Source organism: Protopterus annectens, chromosome 1.part1, assembly GCF_019279795.1.
Source record: "Protopterus annectens isolate FY-2018-M chromosome 1.part1, PAN1.0, whole genome shotgun sequence".
NCBI classification, from domain to species: Eukaryota; Metazoa; Chordata; order Ceratodontiformes; family Protopteridae; genus Protopterus; species Protopterus annectens.
In genome coordinates this window covers 1,796,886,898-1,796,912,933 of record NC_056726.1, presented here as the reverse complement: position 1 = coordinate 1,796,912,933, position 26,036 = coordinate 1,796,886,898, and the positions used below count along the sequence as shown (strand labels likewise).

Here is a 26,036-nt window from a genome sequence, read left to right as displayed (position 1 = left end):
GTACACATGAACAACCACATAGGCGGCAGTCTACTTAACACTGAAAGTGTGATAAGAGACCTTGGGACACAGGTGGACAGTAGTCTCTCCTTTGATAATCACATTGCCACAGTAGTCAGGAAATCCTTCTACATGGCACACCTCATCACAAAAGGTTTCTTATCAAGGAAAAAAGAGGTCATTGTTCCCGTCTACTCATCACTCATTAGACCCATTATAGAGTACAACGCCTTTTTTGGTATGTACCTCACAAGACATCTACAACAATTGGAAAGGCCACAGAAATACCTCACAAAGAGGATTACCAGCCTCAAACAGATGCCCTATGCAAACCGTCTCAAAAAACTTCAGATTTACTCTGTTACATATCACCTACTCGGAGGCGATCTCTGCCGAACATACAAAGCTATGTCAAACCCAGAGCTGTTGGACATGCTCCACTTAAAGAAATCCCAATCCCTCCGCGCTACATGCTCTAGGGACCTAAAGCTTGTCACCACAATAAACAGAACATGCTGGAGGGATAGATTCCTGTCCCAGAGACTTCCCATACTCTGGAACAAACTACCTATCTATATCAAACAAAGCTCCTCATTAGCACTCTTCAAGAAAAATCTTGATAATTGGATGGGAGATAGGAAATTCACCCCTGGGGATCACTTCTGTGGCTCTGCTTGACAGGGGCACAGAAAAAATGATTTTCTTGGGTGGCAAAAGCCAGGGTACCGTTTGGCTAGGCTTATATAGACCCTATGGCCAATAGCCTAGAACCTACCTATGAACCTATGAACCTATGTTGTACCCTGGGTGGGTTATTTCAGTGTAAGGTATATATGGTTTCAACCATGTTTCAGTAACTGTAATAATATCTGGGGTGCAAAGGGAAAGCCAGGCTTGGAAGTCTGTAACTTTGTTACAAATACTATGGACATTAGCTGTTGTTATGAATAGGTTTTGGGGATTGTAGCTTTCAGTATGTCTTGTGGAGTTGGTTGGACCAGGGTTGGGGTGAATATCTCCACTTAGGCTAAGGACATGGGTGTGAGATGTTTGTTTGGAGTAGTGCAAGGTTGGAAAGTGGGGCTTATTAAGCACAGTATAAGTGAATATGGGTTTGGTGTTGATGGTGGGGTACTTAGATTTAGTTAGGAGATGGGTTTGTAAGTTGAAGAGAGATGGTGAGCTTTTGCTATTGGTATGGGGTTGTGAGGATAAAGTGGCAGAAACAGGGTGGGAAGAGTTAATGGAGGGAGGAGAAGTTAAGTAGGTAAGTAAGAGAAGAATGACTGTGGAGGAGAATAAGAGGATGCTGAGGATTTTACTTTTTGGCATAATGAGTAATTTAGTGTTGACAAAGACTGAGATGAGATGTAGGTGGATGGGAAGGAGAGGTTACTGGACTCTCAGGTAATTTCAGGTAATTGTATGCTACCTATATGGGTGGAGCTTATATACAGGTGTAGAAGGTGCTGGCAGCCTAGCCCTGATTGGGGGGAAAAAGGTGCTGTAACTAAATGTATATATGTAATTGATATGGAGGTGGGTAGGAATGGGGATAGTGTAGGGGAACTGAGTGGGCTGAACCCTGGTGGAAGGCTTGAGCAGTAGCAAAAACAATCAGTGAATTTGAGCACTGAATTCAACTCTTGCAAAGTAAGTAGCTAGTTAGTGCTACAAAGTAGAGCAGGCTGTAGAAAATAGTATTTTATAACAGTAAAGACTTAGTTATAAACTTAACAAAACAGAAAGTTGTGTATGGGCTTAAAAGCACAATGTCTAGGTGCCTGAAAATAGTGGGGGCTACCAGAGTTCCTGTGAGGTGCTGCAGCTATTTTAGGATATGAATTTAACAGTTGTTTGTTATAATACCAAGTATAGGCACATGCAGTGTACTTATGGTAGCAGTAGATGCCCATGGATAGCTTTTGCTGTAGTTAGAACACTTATTTACAGGCTTTCAAGGGTGCAGGCTTTACTTATAGTATGAAGGATGGTTCTATTCAACTTTCATCTCTGATGCCAAAAGGCATTTCCAGTGCTGGAAATTTAATGCTTTGGTTCTGTTACTTGTGTGACTCCCATGCCCTGGCTCAGCAATCAAGGAGCCTCAATCCTCACCACTAACACCAGAGAGGGCATCGCATATATGAGGAAAGGATAACAAATGCACACAGTAAAGTGCAATTTCCCTTAAGAGCACACAGAGATCACAGTCAGTCCAGGGCTGGTCACTCCCTTGCTCTCCAGGTCCCCAATAAGACTCCCCACTGGCACAGCTATAGGGTCCAGATCTCAGCTTAGCTGGGCAAGCTAAAATGTTCAGCACCCTCTCTGTCCAGCCAGTGCTTCATGTCCCTGCCCAAGTAGCTGACACACACACACACACTTTGAGATAACAGTTTATACAACCACACAGACACTTCTGGGAAAGGCTGGCACAGGTTCTGCAGCTGTGCCTCTATTACCCAGACTATAAGGTAGCACCACCTGCCACCACCCAGCTAATATTTATCATATACTCAAAGGCCCTTAAAAGGGTGTCCAATTATTACTGTGCAATATTATTATCCAATTAGTAGTATAACTAAACAGTCAAGGCTTATTAGAGTGACTTGGTACAGTAATCAGTATAAATATGCAATGTACTCTAGAGCTTATGTTACCAGACAATACTTCTTACTGCACAGTGCTAGTCAAGAGTTCAGAGATCACATGGAAATACTTAAAATAATTCAGTAGTACAGTTCTGACATCACAGAAAAATATCTAATCTTTCTAGTTCCTAGCTATTTCTAAAAGAAAATAAAAGTCTAAGATAACTTACATAAGAAAAGAGACAGAGTGCTGATGAGTTGGATGGTCAAGACAAAAATGCTTAATCCTCTCTGGTTCTCTCTGTTTAAAATGAAATTGCAGTTCTGATTCACATTACATTATTCTTCACACTTTCCTGGGATCCCAGGCTACACATTACATCATTCTTCACACTTCCCTGGGTTCCCAGGTTAACAGAACTACATTTACATTCTTAACATCTCCTTTTGTTATCTTGCAGCTGGCCAGGAATCAGAGCAATAAAAATACATTTGCATGTTTAAATCTAGCAGTTTAACTCCTGGTCAAACAATAGAATGAATTCCTTCATCTAGACTCTTTGGCACCACTGTCTACATCAAAGGGTCACCACATGCTTTACTTTGGTCAGTAGAGTGCACTGTTGTCACATTTATTTCCAGTTCCACATGTAACAGTATTTCTTTCCATTTAAGACAACAAGCCTGTAGTTTACATTCATATTTACAAATGATAGAATTATCTATAAAACTCTACCTGGCTAGGCTGACAGCCTTCACATTTCTTTACCCACTCTTCACGGGTCTATATTATAACATCAACATTCAAAAACTTTGAATGTTATAATATCGAACCCAGTAGAGTGAGCACTTGAAATAGCGAAGCTGCAGAGCACCAAATACTTTCCTAGGGAAAGTATTCAGTGGGCTGTTTCTGCAGCTTCGCTATTTCCTCAACTGTGGAGTGAAGGTTACGGACCAGGTTAAGGTACTTGTGCGAATGAAGGTGAGTGTGCGATTGGTCATGGGTAAGGTGAGTTAGGGTTAGGGCGCGGGTCAGGTAAATGTGTACGATTGTGTGTACATGAGGGTTAGGGTGGGTTAAGTGAGTTAATGTTAGGGAGCGGGTAAGGTGAGTGTGCGATAGTTGGGACCTTAGGGTTAGGGTTGGGTTAAGGTAAGTAGGTAGCTGGTGGTGTATGTCTGGTTTAGTGTAGGGTTTCGTGAAGTGCATGTGTGTGTATTATTTATTTTGGTGTGCTTGAGTTGTGTTGTTTGTTGGAACAGTGAATTTTTTCCCTTTGAAAAAAATCGGTATTCTGACTGTTCGGTTTTCTGGTGTTTAGATTGAATGGGGTCGATATTATAACATTCAATGTTTTTAGACTTCAATTTTATAATATAGACCCCTCTTCACATACCCCCCAGGGAACTCAAGCTAGTTTTTCAAGCGACCCTTGAGAAACGCTGCTTGAGAGGGTCAGGTCTATCTGAGTATACCTGGTCTTGAGAGCTCATCTGCATTGGCATTGCTAATCCCACTTTCGTGCTGCACTGACATATCATATGCTTGCAACCCTAGGCTCCATCTTTGCAACTTGGCATTTTGCTGGCTGATTCTGTTTAACCATGTTAGGGGGTTGTGATCTGTCATAACAGTGAATTTCCTTCCATATAGATAAGGCTGAAGTTTCTACAGTGCCCACACTATGGCTAGACATTCCTTTTCTACCACTGCATACCATTCCTCCCTTGGTTGAAGCCTACGACTGAGGTAAACCACTGGGTGCTCTTCTCCCTCTGAAGAAATCTGGCCAAGTACAGCCCCCACCCCATGGTTCGAAGCATCCACCTGCACAACAAATTCTTTGCTATAATCTGGACTGGCTAACACAGGGGGTCCTCCCAAAGTTTTTTTAAGTTTCTGGAATGCCTGCTCACATGCTGGCATCCACCCTACCTTATCTGGCTTGTTCTTCCTTGTCAGGTCAGTGAGGGGAGCAGCTATGGAACTATAACTCCGGACAAACTTTCTGTAGTACCCTGCTGTCCCTAAAAATGCCCTCACCTGCTTTTTGGTAGCAGGTGCAGACCATGCCTGAATGGCTTCCGCTTTGGCAGGTTCTGGCCATATCTTACCACTCCCCACTCTTTGTCCTAGGTAGGAGACCTCTGCCATACCCATCTGACATTTGCTCAGCTTAATGGTCAACCCTGCCCTCTGTAGTCTGCCCAGCACCTCCCTGACATGCTGAATGTGATCTGGCAAGAAATGGCTGTAGATGGCAATATCATTTAGGTAAGCAAGGGCAAACCCTCCTGTTCCTGCTAGGATATGCTCTACCATCCTCTAGAAAATCGTTGGGGCATTCTTCATCCCAAAGGTTATCTTTGTGAACTCATACAAGCCAAAAAGAGTCACAAAGGCTGACTTATCTCTAGCACTGGGAGTCAAGAGCACCTGCCAGTAATCCTTGGTAAGATGGTTGCAAGATAGTTAGCCCCCCCCCCCCAGCTGCTCAAGGGCCTCATCTGTCCAACATCTCCTGTACCTCTTCCCTCAGAGTCTGTTTGACTCTCTCAGGCATTCTATAAGGGCCCTGCCTAATAGGCCTTTGGGGTCCTGTGTCCACCTGGTGCTGCCCCAGGTGGGTGCACCCTGGTTTCCCAGTGAACATGTCCCAAAGTCCTGCAACACTGCTCAGATTTCTCGAACCTAGGTAGGAGATAGCTGCTGGGACATTGCTACCCCTTCCAGTGAGGTGTCAGCCCAAGCCTCACTGAGGAGATCAGTCCCCAGATCTCCCTCAGACTACTCCTGCAATCCACTGCAAATGCTCAGCACAAGGGCCTCCCTATGATGGTAAGGTTTCATCATGTTAACATGGTACAATTTGTGCCCTAGCCATCTGCCTAGCAGTTCCACCATGTAGTTAACATCACTTACCTTTTTTACCACCTTGTAGGGTCCCTCCCAAGCTGCTTACAGCTTGTTGTGTCAGACAGGAATGAGAACCATTACCTGCTGCCCCACAGTATACTCTCTAGCTCGAGCATTCCTTTCATACCACACCTTTTTCTGTTGTTGGACTTCTGCTAGGTTCTCCTTCCTTGTCCTGTGGTTTAGGCTTTATGCCACAACAGACTCCTTGTGAGACTCACACTCACTTTCCCTCTCATCTCGAATTAAATCTAGAGGTCCCCTCACCCTATGCCCATACAGCAACTCAAAGGGTGAAAAACCTGTGGATTCCTGGGGAACTTCTCTGTAAGCAAACAACAGATGGGAAGAATATTTGTCCCACTCCCTCTTAAACAGATCTGCAAATGCCCGTAGCATGGACTTGATTGTAGAGTTTAACCTCTCAACAAGACCATTAGTCTGGGGACGGTACGTGGTGGTCTTCATGTGCTTCACCCCACAGGACTTCCCCAGACAAGCCAGCAGGTCTGACATGAAATTGGCACCTCTGTCAGTCAGTATTTCATTTGGGAAACCTACCCTGCTGAAAATCTCTAACAAAGCATTTGCCACCTTCTCTGCCTCAATGGAGGACAAAGCCACTGCCTCAGGGTATTGTGTAGCATAATCCACTACCACTAGGATATACATTTTCCCTGTGGAACTTGGGGTACTCAGAGGACCTACAATATCCATAGCTACCCTCTGAAATGGCTCCTCAATCACAGGCAAATGCATCAAAGGAGCTCTCACCTTATTTCCTGCCTTGCCAATCTTTTGGCACTGCTCACAAGTCCTGCAGTACCCTGTTACATCTCTGGAAATTCCAGGCCAATAGAAGTTCTGCATAATGCGCCTCTTTGTACATTTTATGCCCATGTGACCTGCAAAGGGAATATCACGGGCTATGGTTAGAAGTGCCAGATGGTAGGCTCTAGGCACTACCAACTTTTGTACTCTCTCACCTTCTGGCCCTCCCTCAGGGGTCCACTCTCTGTATAGTAACCCTTTGTCTCAGTATACAGATTCCCCCTTTCCTTGAGAATCAGGTGTCTCCCTAGCTACCTGCCTCAGGCCTTGCCATTTAGGGTCTGAGAGCTGAGCCTGTCTCAACTCTCTCCTTGTAACCCTTTCCAGCTCCCCTTCCACAGGAAGTCTGGCATCCTCTGACAGTGGTGCCTCACTGTCAGCCTGGGTACTACTACTCACCTCTACCTTTGCAGTCCCTCTGTCCAAGAGAACATCAGTACCCACAAGCAGCTGTGGCTTACCTTCAGTTTCACCTTTCACAGAATAGCTCCCTCCCGAAAGTAACCACCTCACCAGTCCTGGTTGCATGCATGCAGTCTGTCTGGGTCTCCCCCAGGCTACCAGACCCACATGCTTGTCTCTTAGTGAGACTGCGTGTAACTGAGTAAGCACATGGCACTGTCTCATCCAAATCCTTCCCTCTCGGGACATATGCAGGATGGTAGTTTAGTACCCCTGTTGTCTCAAGACAGCCTACTACTGGCATTTTGTCTTTCCCACTTACTGGCTCTCTCAACTTTTGTTCCCCACCCTGCCTCCATGGAATGTCAAAACATTTAACCCTAGCTTCTGGACATGTACCTGGACTAGTGGCTTCCCCTGCTACTGAGAGATTCTGTTGGGTCAGTCTGTGCTGTCCACCATGGGTTCCTTTAGACCCATGAGCAGTATTGGGGGTCCCCTTCCTGTGCAGGGCTGCCCGGCTTGCCAGGTATAGGTCTCCCTTCTTCCCCAACTCATCTGAAGTAGCACATTGTCTATCAGCTAACCAGTTCATCATGTCCTCAGGCAAAGTGCTAAGGGCTTGTTCCCTCACCAAAAGGTCTGCCAGCCCTTCAAAAGTGGTGACCTGACATACACCCACCCACCTATTGAAATAACTGCTCAGTTCAGCAATATATTTACACACACTTTCATCTGCCTTGCATCTATGCTCACAAAACCTTTTCCTATACATTTCAGGTGTTACCTTAAAAAACTCTAATAGACAATTTTTTACAGCAATATAATCAAAACATGCAACATCAGACATTTTAGACAATAAAGTTACAGCTTTACCATGGAGTAAGTGGGTCAGGAACCGTACCCAGAGCCTTTGGTCAACGCTATACTGTTTGCATACACTCTCAAACATATGAATGAAACTATCAAAATTATCACCCTCATTAAACTGCGGAAGAAATTTACTGACCTTTTGTGCTTCTGGGGTCCAGTTATTTCCTTCCCCATTAACTCCATGACTCTGGCGAAGAATCAGCATTTTTCTCTCATGCTTCCTCTGCCTCTCCTTTTCCTTGGCTTCTATCTCCAAAGCCTGGCCTCCAACTCAAGTCGCTTTAGCTCCAGATGGATTTTTAAGTCCTCTGCAAAAAGATTGAGCTGTCCATTCTCCGAGGGTATTATATCCCCACTGCCAGTTTGCATTTTTGCATGTTTAAATCTAGAAATTGAACTCTTTGTTAAAACAATAGACACAATTCCTTTATCTAGACTCTTTGGCACCACTGTCTACATCAAAGGGTAACCACATGCTTTACTTTGGTCAGTAGAGTGCACTGTTGTCACATTTATTTCCAGTTCACCATATAACAGTATTTCTTTACATTTAAGACAACAAGCCTGTAGTTTACATTCATATTTACAAATAATAGAATTATCTATAAAATTCTACCTGGCTAGGCTGGCAGCCTTCACATTTCTTTACCCACTCTTCACAACTTGTTTGTGAGATGTTCTGGACATGTTCCAACCAGGCTGTATGATAGCCAACTATATTAGGATGCTGAAGACCAGCTAACACTTTTGCTTCTTGAACAAAATTAATGGAATCTGTAGATGCTTTCTTGATTAAAATCTTGAAAAATCCTCTTAACGGCATTGAACTGACCATCCAGCTTGTTTCTAACCCTCCTTTTCCAAGTCTCTTAATCTCTTCAAATTCACTTAAATATCACAAGATTTGAAATAGAAGAAGACAATCACTGGTTCTGTCTGTATAATGGTCACGCTTTCTAGGATCAAAAGGAAGTTCCTTAGGGTGTAAAGTCTTTCTAGCTGCCTGCAGAAGCTCAGCAAAAGTCACAGTGCGTTGTAGTCTCACTGTGCTGAATTCATCTCAAGCAGCAACGGGTGTGATCAGTTTCATATCTGCAAGCTTTTGCCACAGTAATTTGAAAAAAAATATTTTGATTGTTGAGGATTTTTCTCATAAAGAGATCAGAGATGTTCCAGCAAAGAAGACAGCAGCAGCTGTTTAGGCATTGTAGCAGCAAACGTCTTCAGGATTACCACATCTGAGCACGACTGAATCTCCAGTGCAGCATCTGTCTCATCAAACCGAACTTCATCGCTAGAAAAATCAACGGGCACTTTGAGCTTACGCTTGTTAATGTGTCTCCTATCTCTCATATGATGTTGGCAAATTCCATCAGCCAATGCAACAGCAGAAGATTCATACCCTTCTCCTTTTAACAGGTGTCCATGCACGCCAAGCATCACCCACCACTGGGTCAAGGTTAAACCGGTACTCAACAGTCTTCAAATGTCACATAATCTAGTGAGATACTTGCCACGATGCAGTAATATACAAAGATGCCCTATAACAGTATCGTACGTTTTACAAGCCGACACTTTTTAGATCCTTACTATAGATATAGATGCACCGAAAGACAAACAGAAAATCCTATACAAACTAATACTACCTACCACTCATAGCTGGCCTTAGGCATAGGCCAACTAGGCAGCCACCTAGAGCGCTGCTCTAGTAGGGGCACTTTTCTAGTACTTATTTGGTGTAGGTAGACCAGGTGGTGATGGGGGGGTTCCGTGGAGACCTTTTGCCTAGGGCACCAGTTGACCTAAGGCTGCTCCTGCTACCACTGGGCTGACTAGTGCAGACCAACTGACTACAGCAGTGTTTTTCCTCACTGTCCCCCTCCTCACGCATTCCACTTCACTCCTACAGGATACACTACTTTTGTAGAATCTAAAATACTTTCTATATTAATGTCATTAGAGGACGAGATACACCATGTCGGGGTTTTTTTTACAACTAAGTCAAAAAACTGTTATATATTGGTGTGTGGCTGTAGATGCTCAAATAATAGTGTTAGAAGACAATGGATTGCTAATGAAAGAGGAAAGGGTGCAAACAGAAAGGTTTTGAATGGTACCGTTATTTGGAACATAGGTAAAGAATTGGCACAGGACCAAGGAATAAAACCCTTTCTTTGGATGGGAGTATGTTTTGTGTGTCTGGCATCACTAACCTCCTGAAAGCAAGAATTAAGAAAATGCAACTACTTGAAGGAATTACTTAGAGCTAGAAACTACCTGGACACACTTCTTAATTCTTGCTTTCCGGAGGTTAATGATGCCAGATAGGTAAGAAATATGTTCAGGTATATGTATATTGTGTAAAGAAAATATACAGATATTAGATATAACAATAATAGAACTAGGGAGAATAACTATAATCGATTTGAGATGGAAAAGCATGTATATAGGGTTATAACCTTATATGCATATGTAACAAAAAAGTGAGAGAAACAATGTTTAAAAGTATACTTAATTATGTTTAAGTGAATATGGGTATAATAATAGCAGGTGACTTTAATTGTAACTTAAGGAATAAACAGAAGGACTGTGATGTTAAAATAGTTACAGAATTATGAGGAGTGGGCAATTAAAAACATGGGATAATAAACACTGGACCTATAAAAGGAATAAAATCAAGACAAAAACTGACTGCTTCTTAATATCAAAAAGTTAAAAATGTACTCAAAAAGGAATAAATTATACTGGATTTTCTAATCATGTGGTTGTTTGGATAGAAATTCATGAAAATGAGGACTATATTAAAATAGTAAAAAGAAAAAAATCCCAATGATTGGATGGGAAATAGGAAATTCACCCTGGGGATCACTTCTGTGGCTCTGCTTGACAGGAGCACAGGAAAATAATTTTCTTGGGTGGCGAAAGCCAGGGTTCTTTTTAACTAGATTTATATAGGCCCTAGGGCCAATAGCCTAGTACCTACCTATGAACCTATAAATAATTAATGTAAAATAATTAGATATAAGACAGAGGAAATAGCTTATAGAATTATGGAAACAACATATTAGTATGAGACCTTTTTTTATGAAAATAGGACTGTTTGGTGGCTACAATTTAAAAATTATGTAAAAAGGTATTTTTAGAATATGTAGAAAAGAAGAAGAAAAGAGATAAAAGGGAATACAGAGTATTAAGTAAATCATTTTTTAATGGTTTAGTAGAAAAGGATAGAATATCAAATCAAACTAAATCAAACTAAAAAACTAATTAAACAAGAAAATAAAAACCCACTTCCAACCAAATCAAATAAAATACCAGAACAATCCCAAAATATTCTGGCAACAAAGTTACTTCTCAGCCCAGGAAAACCCACTACCTCAGCCCCAGCAATGACCAACCAAAACAAGTCCATAGCCTTTCAGTTTAACTCCCACTTTATTAATTCAATAACCTCCCTACTCAGCAACACCCCTATTTCACCTCCTACCATACCTCAAACTCCTGACAAAAACATTACCCTTCTCCAACTCAAACCAATTCAAACCATTTATATTAAAACTCTTATTAACAAATTAAAACCTTACACACTAGCCACTGACCAGCTACCTGGCAATTTTCTTCAACTAGCTGCCTCCACCATAGCTTACCTTATATCTATTTTAATCAACCACTCTGTCTCTGAACAGTATGTATCATCCCTCTGGAAAATATTTCACATAATAACCTTACATAAAGGTGGCCACTCAGCTGATATATCCAACTATAGACCAATAGCCATACTGTCCCCACTTGCCAAAATCTTAGAAAAATGGATACATAATCAAATATTACATCATTTCTGGACCAATAATCTACTATCCAAAACACAACACAGCTTCCGGTCCAAGCATAGTAGCAGTACACACTCACCAGCTTTATTGACACTGTATTCCAGCTTAAAAACAAAAAAAGAACTAGTATCTGCTACTTTCCTATACATGTCAAAAGCATTTGACACTGTATCACATCAAATACTGCTAAACAAATTAGCCATCTACCACTCCAGCTCTGAAACTCTAAAATGGTTTCATAGCTACCTGACCGACAGAAAACAAGCCACCCTATGGGAAAATAAACTCTCCACTCAACTCCCTGTAAGCATAGGAGTCCCACAAGGCTCAATCCTCGGTCCACTCCTATTCACTATCTTTACTAATGACCTTCATACTGCAGTTAACCCAGCCTCAGCTATACAATATGCTGATGATGCTTCCCTGATCTGCTCTGCCTTCACTATCAAAGAACTCCAAGAAAAAACTCAAGCAGCCTTCTACAGTATAGCACATTATCTAACTCTCAATCAACTTATACTTTACCCAAAAAAAAAACAAGCTTATGGTCTTCCACCAAAACCCAACATCTAAGCATCTACCTCCTATCTATATTTCCTCTTCTAATGGCACTATAATAGAGCCAGTAGAACATATAAAACTTCTTGGTGTTACAATTAATAGCAAACTCAGGTTTGATAAACACCTTGCTCTAACCATTAAAAAGGTGCACGCCAAACTGGGTTCACTATACAGAGCAAAAACATTTCTCACTGACCAAGCCAGAATTGCAACAGCTCGAACCCATCTATTATCTTCCTTTCTATATTGTTCTCAAATATTTAACAACCTTCGCAGATCTGACCCAAATATCCTCGAATCTTGCTGTAACAAAATTGCTACATTTACCACAAATCAACTCAAGATCTCACCAATGTACTGCACTAATACAGCTAAATTGGCTAGAGCTCCTTCATCTGCTTACCCTGACTCAGCTACTAACTGCCCACACAGTCATATACAAACCTAAAGACTGCCCAGCTCTATCAGATCTAGTCCAACCCTACAGTAACCTAATATCCCTAGATCTGCTGACAAAATATTGTTAAAAGTTAGTAAAGCCCAAAACACTTACTGCACCTCCATTTTCTCCCATGCAGTAGCCAAGCAATGCAACTCTCTTCCACAACATATTCTCACCATCAATAACACATTAGCATTTAAACAGACCCTAAAAGAATATTTCTCTAAACAAAGATTATGCTAATGTACTAACCCAGGCTAAACACATCTACCCACCAATATCTACATCCACCTTCTACCTTTCTTTTTTTGTATCTCCTGGCTTTTTTAATCATTCTTCCAAAATAATTGCTGAAAGGAATGATGTGCACTAGACTAATTTCCCTGGAGCCTTTACAAGCCTAGCCCCATAGAATTATCCTGGTATTGTGCCACACAACCTTAGTTCTTAGTGCCTCTAACAAGTAGAGCCACTGCAGTGATCCTGGGGTGAATTTTCTATTTCTCATCCACTCATCAAGATTTCTCTTGAACAGGGCCAGTGAGGTGCTCTGCTTGACATATATGGAAAGTCTATTCCATGGCATGGGCGGTCTCTAGGTTATGAACCTGTCCCTCCAGCATGTTCTGTTGATTGTGGTAATGAGGCTGAGGTCTCTGGAGTGTGTGGTGCGGGGAAATTGGGCTTTCTTTAGATGTAGCGTTTCTAACAGAGCTGGGTCAGACATGGCTTTGTAAGTCAAGCAGAGATCGTCTCTAAGTAGGCAATATAAGACTGAGAACAGTTGGAGTTTTTTGAGTCTGTCCATATAGGACAAGTGTTTAAGGCCTAGGATCATCTTTGTGAGGTACTTTTGCAGCCTCTCCAGTTGTTGCAGGTCTCTAGTGAGGTACATGCCAAATGGGGCATTGTACTCGATGATTGGCCTAATGAGGGAGGAGTAGAGGGAGACAATGACCTATTTCTTCCTGTATGCAAAACCCTTCAAAGAACACAGCCAACACTTGGAGAGTTGGTTAAACCAGTGTTTAATTCATAAAATAGCAAGACAAACTGGTTTCAGCATAAACACCAAACCCTTCATCAGTGTCACACTGTGGGTTCTATCTGTGAGCCAGTTTGCAACCCACCTAGTGATATAGGGGCCGATGCCTAGCTTAGTGAGTTTTTCTATGATTCCTGAGTGGGGAATGGTATCAAAGGCCTTGCCCAGATAAAGATAGGCTGTATGAACCACCTTGCCTTCATCCACAGCTCTGGTGACTGACTCAAAGAAGTCGACCAAGTTGAGCAGGCATGATCTACTCATCACAAATCCAAACTGTGTAAGATCCAGGGTTTGGAGATTCCCTATAACCTTGTTTATTAGGTCCATAATGATGTGTTCCATAGTTTTGCATATCAGACTCATCAGGCTAATGGGTCTGTAGTCACTCTCCTTTGTGGAGAGGGAAGACTGTAGCAGTGTGCCATTCAGTAGGGACAAAGTCTGAGGTGAGACTGTGATTAAACAGGGCACATAGGTAAGGTACCAGTTCACTCTGTAGTTCATGTAGAACACAGCCGAGGATATTGTCAGGTCCCATAGAAGCTGTATTATTGGCCTTGGACAGTGCTGTTTTAACCCGTGCAGCAGTAATACTGGGTGCCTGGTAATCTGCTGTTATTGTGATTAGCCCTTTGAGGGGAAGAGAGGGATAAAGTTGGCACTGAATCTGTCGGCCAGTATATTGGCAATATCTGTTTGCTCAGTATAGGAGGTACCATTGTGCAGTAGCTCAGAGCAAATCTGGGTATTGTCGTAGAGATTCTTTACATTACTATAGAAGGCCTTGTGGTTGTCTTTACTATCTGCTGCAATTCTGTTTTCATAGCTAGCTTTAGAGGATTTGATGAAGTATCTCAACCTTTTGTTGAGGCTGATAAGGGAGTTTTTCCAGTCTTGGGACTTCACCTTATTCTGCATCAGTTTCCTCCTGTTGTAGAGTTTGTTTATGGCAGGGGACCACCAGATTGGCTTCCTTTTTTTGAGGAGAGGATCTTGGTTCTATTGGGTATGACGAGATCCATGCATTTGTGTAAGTGTTCATACAGTACATTGGTGTATGATTTGGTGGTCATGCAACTACTCTCCATTTGTATGGGTGCCGTGAAGTTAGCCACCTCAGTTTTTAGGAGCCCAAAGTTAGCTTTGGAGAAGTTTTTCATGGTGGTTACCTTTGTGGGGGGGGGGGGGTGGGAGGGATGTGGATTTCCAAGGTGATTAGTTTGTGGTTGGATCTTACCATGGAGGAGTTGACTACTATTGATGTATAGCAATGGTCGCCCATGTAAGTAATGACCAGGTCAAGGATGTTGCTACCTCTAGTGGAGGTAAGAATGAGCTCGTCCAGGGCATTGGAATTAATTAATTCCAGAAAGCATTGAGCAAGCGTATTGGTACATGAGTAGTTTTTCCAGTTAATGGAGGGGTAGTTAAAGTCGCCCAGTATGAGAGTGTTAGGTTGGACCCTAATATTCTCCAGGGTGCATAGGAAGGTGGAGTGTGAGTCTTGGGACATAGTCTGGGACCTATAGCAGACTACGGCCTAAATCGTTGTATTACCCAATGTTAGCTGCACCTGAAGTACCTCAGATGCATTATGTTGGGCTACCAGTCTGGAGGTATGCGCATCCTTCATGAATATGGAAACACCACCACCTTTGGTACCGATTTTTAAGAATAAGGGTGATGTGCAGAGCTGTAGTAACTACAGAGGGATTAAACTGATCAGTCACAGCATGTAGTTATGGAAAAGAGTAGTGGAAGCTAGGTTAAGAAGGGACGTGATGATTAGTGATCAGCAGTATGGTTTCATGCCGAGAAAGAGCACTACAGATGCGATCTTTGCTCTGAGAGTGTTGATGGAGAAGTACAGAAAATGTCAGAAGGAATTGCATTATGTGTTTGTAGACTTAGAGAAAGCATATGACAGGGTGCCTAGACAGGAATTGTGGTATTGTATGAGGAAGTCAGGAGTGTCAGAAAAGTATGTAAGAGTGGTACAGGATATGTACAAGGGTAGTTTGACAGGTCCTTTTCTCCCTCCTTAGTGTCCATCCTTTCATACAACTCTTCATATGCCTTATCCTTAGCCTTCACTACCTCTCTCTTTGCCATGCACCTCATCTCCTTATACTCCTGTCTACTTTCTTAATCTCTCTGACAATCCCACTTCTTCTTTGCCAACTTCTTTCTCTGTATACTCTCCTGTACTTCCTCATTCCACCACCATGTCTCCTTGTCGTCCTTCGTCTGTCCAGATGTGATACCAAGCACCTTTCTGGCCATCTCCCTTACTAGCTTTGCTGTAGTTACCCAGCTATTTGGTAACTCTTCACTGCCACCCAGTGCCTGCCTTAACTCATCCCTGAACTCCACCTCACAATTACCCTTTTTCAATTTCCACCGTTTGATCCTTGGTGCTGCCCTCACACTCCTCCTCCTCTTCTTGATCACCAACGTCATCCTACAAACCATCATCCTATGCTGCCTAACTACACTTTCTCCAGTCACCACTTTATAGTCTCCAATCTCCTACAAACTGACCCTCCTACATAAGATATAATCCACCTGTGTGCATCTTCCTCTATTCTTGTATGTCACCCTATGCTCCTCCCTCTTGTTAAAATACATATTCACCACAGCCATGTCCATCCTTTTCACAAAATCCACTACCATCTGACCTTCTGTATTCCTTTGTTTAACACCATACCTACCCATCACTTCCTCATCCCCTCTGTTCCCTTTATCAACATGCCCATTGAAATCTGCTCCAATCACCGGTCTCTCACCCTTGGGTACAGTCATCACCACTTCATCCAATTCACTCCAAAATTTTTCTTTCTCATCCATTGCACACCCAACTTGTGGGGCATATGCACTAACAACATTCATCATTACACCATTAATTTCCATCTTCATAAACATCACTCTATCCGGCACTTTTTTCACCTCCAAAACACTTTTCGCATACTGTTCCTTCAGAATAACTCCTATGCCATTTCTCCTCCCATCCACACCATGATAAAACAATTTGAACCCACCGCCGATACACCTAGCCTTACTCCCCTTCCATCTGGTCTCTTGCACACACAGTATACCAACCTTCCTTCTGTCCATCATATCAGCTAGCTCTCTCCCTATACCAGTCATACTACCAACATTCAAAGTTCCGACCCTCACTACCACAGTCCTAGACTTTCTCCTCTCTTCCTGCCTTCAGCCATGCCTTCTGCCTCTTCTCCTCCTTTGGCCAACAGTAGCCCAATTTCTGCCAGCACCCTGTTGGCTAACAGTGCTGATGGCTGTCGTTGCTAACCCAGGCCTCGACTGATCTGGTATGTAAATACTAACTGGTGACTACATGAAAACGTTTGGCGAAGTTTTACGCCGGATGCCCTTCCTGACACAACCCTCCCTATTTATCCGGGCTTGGGACCGGCACAAAGAAATGCACTGACTTGGTATCCCCAGTGGCTGGGTTAAGTAAGAAAAAAGCAATAATGATGAGATATAGAAATTATAAAAAAATTAAAGAATGTAATGATTTTTTGTGGAGGTTGTCCATATGTAAATTACCAGCAAAAGCAAATATGGCATGCAAAAATAAACAGGATAGACTATGTAATAAGTGTAAAGAGTTTGAAATTACAGAACATGTATTTTTAAAATGTGAAATAATTCAAGAGCTGTGGAAAGAAGTATGTAAAGATGATTTGGTTAAAATTACTTGAAATTTGAAATGTTAAATATGGACATGATAGAATACTATTACTATGGAACAAGATCTCAAGAAAAGGCAAAGTAAATTAGTTATACTTTATGTAACATGGGCAATATGGAACAAGAGACTTAATGACATCAATTACAATGTAAATGGACATTGACAAATATATTGGAGAAATATGGTTTTGCTTGTGAGTAAAATGGTGGGGGACTACATAAAATGAAGTTTATGATGTTTTGAGTGATGTTATTAATGTAAGTAATGTAAATATGTGAATATGTAAATATCCAACTAATATGAAATGTATGAATGTTTACAAATACATCTGCTATTAATGATAAATATCATAGGACTTTTTACATCCACATGTGCCACCTCCAACTCTGGCACATAGGTCCTCAGTTTAACATCTCCTCTGAATAAAGAGATGCCCCAGATATTGCTTCTCTAAGGCCTCTAGAGCCTTAGCTGTAACTGGCTGATATGAAACCCCCTTGTATTGGGGGGCCCAAACTTCCTGCAATCTTAAGATATTTACCTACAGATCACACAAGTGAATCAATTGGTCCCTCTGGATATTTAAAAGGCCTGCCAGAGGACTGAACTGAACTGTCCATTCCCCATTGGTATGATAAGCAATTTGCAATTTGACAAAGGACCTTTTCAACCCAACTGATTTGGGCCCCTCTCCATGATGCCAAGTACCAGTTCTATCACCTCTCGGGTAACAAAATCAACACCTCCACTACACTGCTCCAGAGGGCACCAGTATACCTCCACACAAGGAGCTGGAGCAGAACCACCCGACACAGGTGGATCAGGTCGGGCAGGAGGCATGGAGACAATGCTGACAGGTTGTGATCCAGATGTGCTGGGTATCTGTGCTGCCTGTGGTGGTGTCACAACAGCCACCTGTGGAGGTATGGCAGGCCAAACCCCAGTGGTCTGTCTACCTCCCTGTGCTGATGGTCATTTTGTTTTCATAAGTAATGTATTATAAAAACAGTAAAAAAGAGAGATAAAAAGTGGAGGAGACAGAAAAGAGAGAATTAAATCAATGGCATGCATTATTCATTAATTATTTCAATGCATAAAACAATATAAGAAATACATAAGTGCATCTTGGCCACATCCAGATATGATAGGAAGACATGAATGTGTCATGAAATCAGTCAATTACAGTGGTATGATATGACTAATAGAATCATATTTCCCTATACCATACCAGATATTTGCTTTCTTAGGTAATAACTGCATTTGAAAATGTTGAATTGGTAATGCCATGCAGTATTGAAGTTAAAATATCTTAAAAACAATAGCCTGTAAAAAATATTTGAAAATCTGTTTTGGGGTATTGAACACACACATGTAATTAATCTGATGTACTTGTTGTCATTTACTGTAAAATTGCTAATCAAAATGTTGTTATGTGGCATTCCAACCCCCTTCTGTAAAAGTATCTGTTAATTGGATTCAAACACTGCATCTGCTGTCTTCTTTTTAAACTTGCAACTTGGGCCAGAGGGAAAGTTACCTGATATGTTGAATTTACTCACTGAGTATTATCCACAGTGCTATCCAGAATGCTGATGGCCATGCACCACTGCCAGGATAGTTTTCACTGCATTAGGTAGGTGAATTATATTTTTCACTTTTTTCCTAAGGCAGTGAACTGTGTTTGAGCACTGACAAGTGGAGTGCAAATGCAAAAGTCATCAGAAAAAAATAAAAGACACAAAAAGCTAAAAGGAAAACTTAACTTAAGCATACTGCATATTTAGCAATAACCAGAGCAAAAAGTGCTTTGCAGTGACAATTTTATCCTTCTCACATCTTCTTGAAACATCACCAAATTAATTTCTGGCATAATTTATCAGAAATGTAATTAATGTAAATAATGTAAAAGTAGAAAGATAACAGTTCACATGTTGTTAGCAATACTACTGAGAACAGTTGACTTTTAAACTAAGCAATGATATCACAAAATGTGTGTAAATATGTATTCAGACCTCACTCTGTCAATGTAACAGTTAAATGGATTTTTACCCTGCATGAGCAGTCCTTTTTCTCTAAGCTCATTGTGCTTACACCTTGAGACACAGTGAAAGTTACCTGACAGGTACATTTTCTATGCTAAGTATTATCCAGTGGGCTTCCAGCTGCCAGCTGGGCCAGGCTAGTTTGTGAAACAGAAGGCAGGCTAAATTAAAATGTTCACTTGTTTCCTTAGGAAGTCAACTGTAGGTCAATGATAGATAGCAAAGGTAGTCTAGAGTGTGCAATGCCAAACTGTGTCAATGATGACAGTAAAAAAAAAGAAAAAGGAAAGGTAATGAAATAGAGGAAACATTATAAAACAAGTAGTTAAAATCTATAGTTTTGTTATTTCCTCCACTTAGTTGTGTTTAAGCATAAACGTATTCTTATTAAACATCATTATGCTCACAAAAACAACTCCATCTGTAGAATAGAACCTTAGGACACCAGAGCATTCACAAGACACAGTTCAGATGCTTATCATTATGTGCCATGCACAGTATGCTGTGAAGATAAAAAATAGCTTTGCTACACTCAATATTTGGTATAGTATCAGTTGACATTACAGGTGCAACACCTACAATTCCTGGCCTTTATCCTGTGTAGCTTGTAGTTAGATGTGTGGAAGACTGTGATACTGGCAATGGGGATGATGTCTTTTCTCACACAGTATAAAAAACTAAGAACATTGAACATCTCTGCATCCCTTTATTTTGTGCACACAATTCCTATATCTGTGTTTCTCTAACAAGACTGTGATGTGCTTTGCCTTGCAGTTGATATACATGTTTCAATGGGCAATCTACTTCCTTAAGTTTGCAGACACAATTGTATTCTGAGGCAGAAACCACTGCCAGAAACAGTTCATATAAATGTTAGGAATGTTGCTCTCCTAAGTCAGTCAATGGTAGTCACACAATGTCTTGTAAAAGTCCTTTCTCCCTGACACACCCTGATTGATATTGCAGTCAGGCTAATCAATCACACTTGCAAACACTTAGTAGGTAACACTTCTCAGTGCTCATCTTTGCAGAGGTAGGGCATGTGCACACAATTGTATAGGTTCTTACTCTACATTTACATTCCATCATTCTCTGTGTAAGTGTATGGCAGTTTATGGGGTGCAGATGTCTTAGATGCCATAGTATAAGTATGAGAGGAAACATAATAGGAAAGAAAATAAATTCATAAGTACAAAAAAGATTGTTAAAACCAAAACACTGTATCTGAATGTATCTATCCATCATACACAAAATACATGAAAAGGAAGGTTGCATGTGAATACACACAATTTAATACATATTTCCTCTCCCCACAAATGCAAAACAAAGAAAAAACTTTATAATAAATTCATAGCAGGACAAACTTTCCTTTCCCTCTGTAGTGCATTGCAGTATTTTTAAAAATAATAATGTACACCTGTCAATGAAAAATGTTAACAGCATTTGGTTTGTTATCCACTTCTGTGATGGGCAGCCATGTAGACATCAGAGCCTTAACAAAATTGCCACTGTTAATTATACAAGAACTCATAACCTTGGTATTAATTAATGCAAAAGTCTTATAAATACTAAGCAACATGGTGAGCTTTCAAGTCTGAGATTTCCATTAAACTATCATCATAATGTAGAAAAATACTGCATGATCAATAAATAACTGTGGCATTTAGGCCCATGCCAACAGCTACTGAGAATAATGCAGACAGTAAAGCAATACTTGCATTGTGAAGTGTAATACATAAGTAAGGTTAAAATACATTAACTTGTTCATAACAGCAACCTACCTTTGCAGCATGTCAGTTGTGAAAGTAGCAAAAAGATTTCAAAGCAAATAGTAGTAAGTAGTTGTATCAAGCTCTCTGGATCCAAACTGTATCCCCTACTATAATATAAGTTCCTTACCTATACGGTTACCTTTACATAATGCAGATTCAGCCATCTCAGTACTGTGAGCATGCAAATGAGATGTGAAATCATTAGCATTCATGAATTTCACAAGCTGCACCTAAGTGCAAGGAATATAAACATGGTGTAAGTACCTACACAATTGCATGCACATGTCCTACCACTGCAAGGACAAGCAATGAGAAGAGTTAGCTGCTAAGTACTTACAAGTATGAATGACTAGTTTGACTGCAGTATCAATCTATTTTTCACAACCAATCATCTTTGATGTAAACTTAGAAATAGTTTGTCTGGGAGAAGGAACTTACAAGACATTTTGTTACCATCATCGAGTCACTTAGGAGAGTAGCATTCCTCATATTTATATGAATTGTTTATAACAACATGGTCTGCCTCTGACTACAATTGAGTCTGCAATTACAGAGAACAAGATTGCTCAATGAAACATATATCTACTGCAAGGCAAAGCACATAGCAGTCTTGTTAGAAACATAGCTGTGGGAATGATTTTCACAAAATAAAAAGAAGAAAAGGGGCACCATGTTAAAATTCTTTATTTTTATATTGTGTGAGGAAAGATTTATGTTCCATGTTGCCAGTATCACAGTCATCCACACATCTAACTGCAAATTACACATGAGAAAGGTCAGAAATCATTTCAGTTGCACCTGGTAATGTCAATTGATACTATGTCACATATATGTAACTTCCCTTTTATCTTCACAGTGCAATTATGTGGGTGTAGCACATACTGATAAGAATCATAAGTGAGTCTTGTGAATGCTCCAGTATCCTGGAATTCTAATCCAGAGATGGTCATGCTTCTGTGAACATAATGATGTTTAAAGAGCATATGTTCATGTTGAAACACAAGAAAAATTATGAAATATCAGAACTGTACATTTTAACTATTTGTTTCATAAGGTTTCCTGTATTTCAGTAGCCTTTTTTTCATCATCGTTTGTAAACCATTTGGCATTGCACACTCTGGACTGGTAGCAGACATAAGGAAAAAAATAAAATTGGGCTGCCTTCTTTAGTGCAAACAAGCCTGGCACCAGTGCACAGATGTCAACACTCTGAATAGTACTTAATGAAAAAAATCCAAATCTCAGTTAACTATCCTTGTGGTACAAGGTATAAGTGAAGTGATTTTAGAGAAATAAGAGAAGTGATACATGATTCAAATGCAGTTAACTCATAATTTTACACAGATGGTCTGAATACATATTTACACACATTTTGTTAGATCACCATGTTGTATATAATTCAACTATTCTCAGTATTGCTAACAGAATGTAAGCTGTTGTCTGTTCAGTTTTACATTATTTGGCATTAACTTCAGTTTTGATAATGTGTACCATAAATTGCATTTCTGATGTTGCAAATATATGTGAAAAGGATGAATGTGTCACTGTAAAGTATTTTTGATCTGGTTATTGCTAGGAATGCCCATTGACTGAATTTTTTCTATTGTCTTTTGCATTTGTAGTGTGCAAACAGGGTTCGCTCCCTAAGGGAAAAAGTTAAAATTTTAATTTAGGCTGCCTTCTGTAGTGTGAATGAGCTTGGCATTTGTGCATGGCCATTAACACTATGGAGAATGAATACATTCCACTTGTCACATAGCTTTCTCTGTGTCACAAGACACAAAAGCAGTGATTTTAACGAAGAAAGCTGATATAGGATTTCAGTACAGTTAACAGATACTTTTACAGGGGGAGTTAGAATGCCATTTATCACAACATTTTGATAAGGACTGTCACTGTAAATGCAAATGAGTATCATAACTATGCTTATTACAAGAAGCCCAATATAATGCATACAAATTACATTAAACATGACAATAATGACATTTAGTGTAGAATACATATACATAGGTATGATGTACACAATATTTTTGTTCTAATTATTGAGCTTTCACCTATCATAACTATGTGTTTATGACAGTATGTGTTATGAAGTATGTATGTACCCTAACTCATCATGTCTTAAGTCACATGTGTCAAACACAAGGCCCGCAGGCCAAATTCAGCCCACCTGGACATTTTATGTGGCCCGTGGTGAGGAGAGCCAGCCGGCTGTGTCAGCGTCATCCCTGTGTGCCTGAATGAGTCACACAGCAATTACTCAAGTGCTGAAAAGAAGTGAATGGCAGAGGAGTTGTATTCTTTTGTTTTTTTTTTTTTTTATTTTTATGTATTTATTTCACAGTATCCACACACACAGTCATAAAAAGGAAGCTCCCCTGCAGCCAAAAAGCTTACATCTTTAGCTGACTGTGCTGTCATAAGACATGCTGTGTCAGCGTCATCCCTGTTTGCCTGAATGGTGCGTAATGTGGTGGCGAGGAGAGTGATCATCAGATGGCTGTGTCAGCGTCATCGCTGTGCACCTGAATGATGTGTAACATGTGGTGGCAAGGAGAGTGATCATCAGTGGGCTGTGTCAGTGCCATCCCTGTGTGCCTGTATGGAGCACCACTACCCAAGGCCAACATCCATGAATCTAGCAAATGTCCGAGGGAAAAGTTGATGCAGGGTGGTGCACTTCCTACCTAGTTTAGATAGATTGAAGATGCTGAAATGGTAACATTAGATTCTAATGTGGTGGGGAGTGTTATCCCTGACGGAGCATCTCTACCCAAGGCCAACATCCGTGAATCTGGTAATCAAAATTTTCAAAAGAAAAGTTGATGCAGAAGGGAGACAATTTAATGAAAGATGGGAAAGTGAATATATACTTCGCAAAGACAAACCGGTGTGCATTTTGTGTTATGAAGCGGTGTCAGTGATGAAGGAGTACAATATACGTAGGCATTTTGAAACCAAACATGGAGCTAAGTATGCTAAATATACACTTCATGAAAGACATAAAATTGTCAAAGAATTAAAAGGCAAACTGCAATTGCAGCAGAACATGTTTACTAAAGCTACAGCAAAAAAATGATGCAGCAGTGAAATCTAGCTATATTGTGGCTGAAGAAATTGCCCGAGCTTCTAGGTGTTTTTCAGAGGTTGCCTTTTTGAAGCAATGCATGCTAAAAGTGTGTGAGCAGGTATGCCCCAACCAGATGCAGACTTTCCAAAACATCAGTTTGTCAAGAAATACCATTGCAGATCGAGTTTGAGATTTTGCAGGAAATTAACAACACAGCTGACTGAAGAGGCATGCAGTTATCTAGCTTTTTCATTAGCTGTTGATGAAAGCACAGACAATACTGATACAGCACAGTTGTCCATCTTTATACGAGCAGTGAAGACAGACCTCTCTGTCACTGAAGAACTCTTGGGTGTAGCTGCAGCGCAAGGGCTGACAACAGGGAAGGAAATTTTTGAGGCAGTGCAGAAGTCTATAGATAATATTAAATTACCCTGGGAAAAGTTGGTGGGGCTAACTACCGATGGTGCACCTGCAATGTGTGGAGGAAAAATTGGCTTGGTTGGACTAATGATGGAGAAAATGCTAAATAATGACTGCCACACACATCTGATTACCTATCATTGCATTATCCATCAAGAAGCTATGTGTGGTAAGGTTCTTGAAATGGATAATATAATAACCACAGTCACAAAAACAGTAAACATTATACAAGCACGTGGCCTGAATCATTGCCAGTTCCAGCTGTTTTTACAGGAGGTATGTGCACAGCATGGAGACATGCCATACCACACAGAAGGAAGGTGGCTTAGCAGGAGCAAAGTCCTCAAATGATTTTTTGAGCTCAGGGAGCAAATCGCACTTTTCATGCAAAGTAAAGGAAAGCCCTTGCCTGACCTGTCAGATCCAACCTGGCTTTGTGATTTTGCTATGATGTGTGATTTAACAGAGCATCTCACCCAACTGAATCAGAGGCTGCAGGGATACAAACAAGTCATCACAAAGATGTCGGATATAATCACAGCATTCCAGTGTAAACTTCTCTTATGGAAGTCCCAACTAGAACAGGACAATCTTGCCCACCTTCCTGTTTGTCAGAGTATCTTGGCCTCCTTATCCACTGCTTTTCCTTGTGCTCGGCTGGCTACTAAAGTGAGCCAGTTAATTGATGAGTTTGATCGGTGCTTCTGTGAGTTCAGAGCACAGCACTGTATCTTTGACATCTTTGCCAATCCTTTCACAGCCGACATCAACAGTGCGCCCCATCACCTTCAGATGGAGTTGATAGAGCTTCAAGCCAATAGTGGCCTGAGAGCAAAGTTCCAGGATATCCAGATATTGGACTTTTACTGTCCCCTGACTTGATGCCACAGCTAAGACTTCATGCTGCCCATTTTATGCCCATATTTGGGAGCACCTATCTGTGTGAGCAGATGTTTTCAGTAATGAATCTAAACAAGAACATGCACAGATCATGCATCACTGATGAAAACCTCCATGTTGTTTTGCGGGTTGCCACAGCACAAGACATAAAACCAGACATTGACTCACTGACCAGGGGAAAACGGTCTCAGACATCTGGCCAAAAAACAAGTAGGTGAGCAATTTCAAAATCTAAATTTCAATGTATTAAAAAAACTGTTTTTGAACTTTTTTGCTTATAGTATACCTACAGTTTGTTTTGTGCATTTTGTTATTTTCAGAACATGATTAATGCACCTTGCTAAGGCACACAGTGATGGCGCTGATGGAATTTAATGCACCAGGATGGCATGAGATATGGTCTTCTACTAGTCTTAGTAGATAGATAGATATATCTTAATAAAAAAATTTATAAAAAAATTTGGCCTGCGACTTAGCCTATGTGCTTTTATTTCGGCCCCTTATATGATTGAGTTTGACACCCCTGTCAAGTCATGCAACTGCATGCATCTGAGATGTATTTGCAAACATACACACTATCTTTTCCATAGAAATGCAGTCCCGTGCCTAA

At 40.8% G+C, this 26,036-nt stretch overlaps 1 pseudogene; it reads left to right on the top strand.

Annotated features, from left to right (window-relative positions):
- The first annotated feature begins 23,767 nt into the window (after positions 1 to 23,767).
- LOC122816684 lies at positions 23,768 to 25,644 on the top strand (annotated as a pseudogene).
- Positions 25,645 to 26,036: the final 392 nt, after the last annotated feature.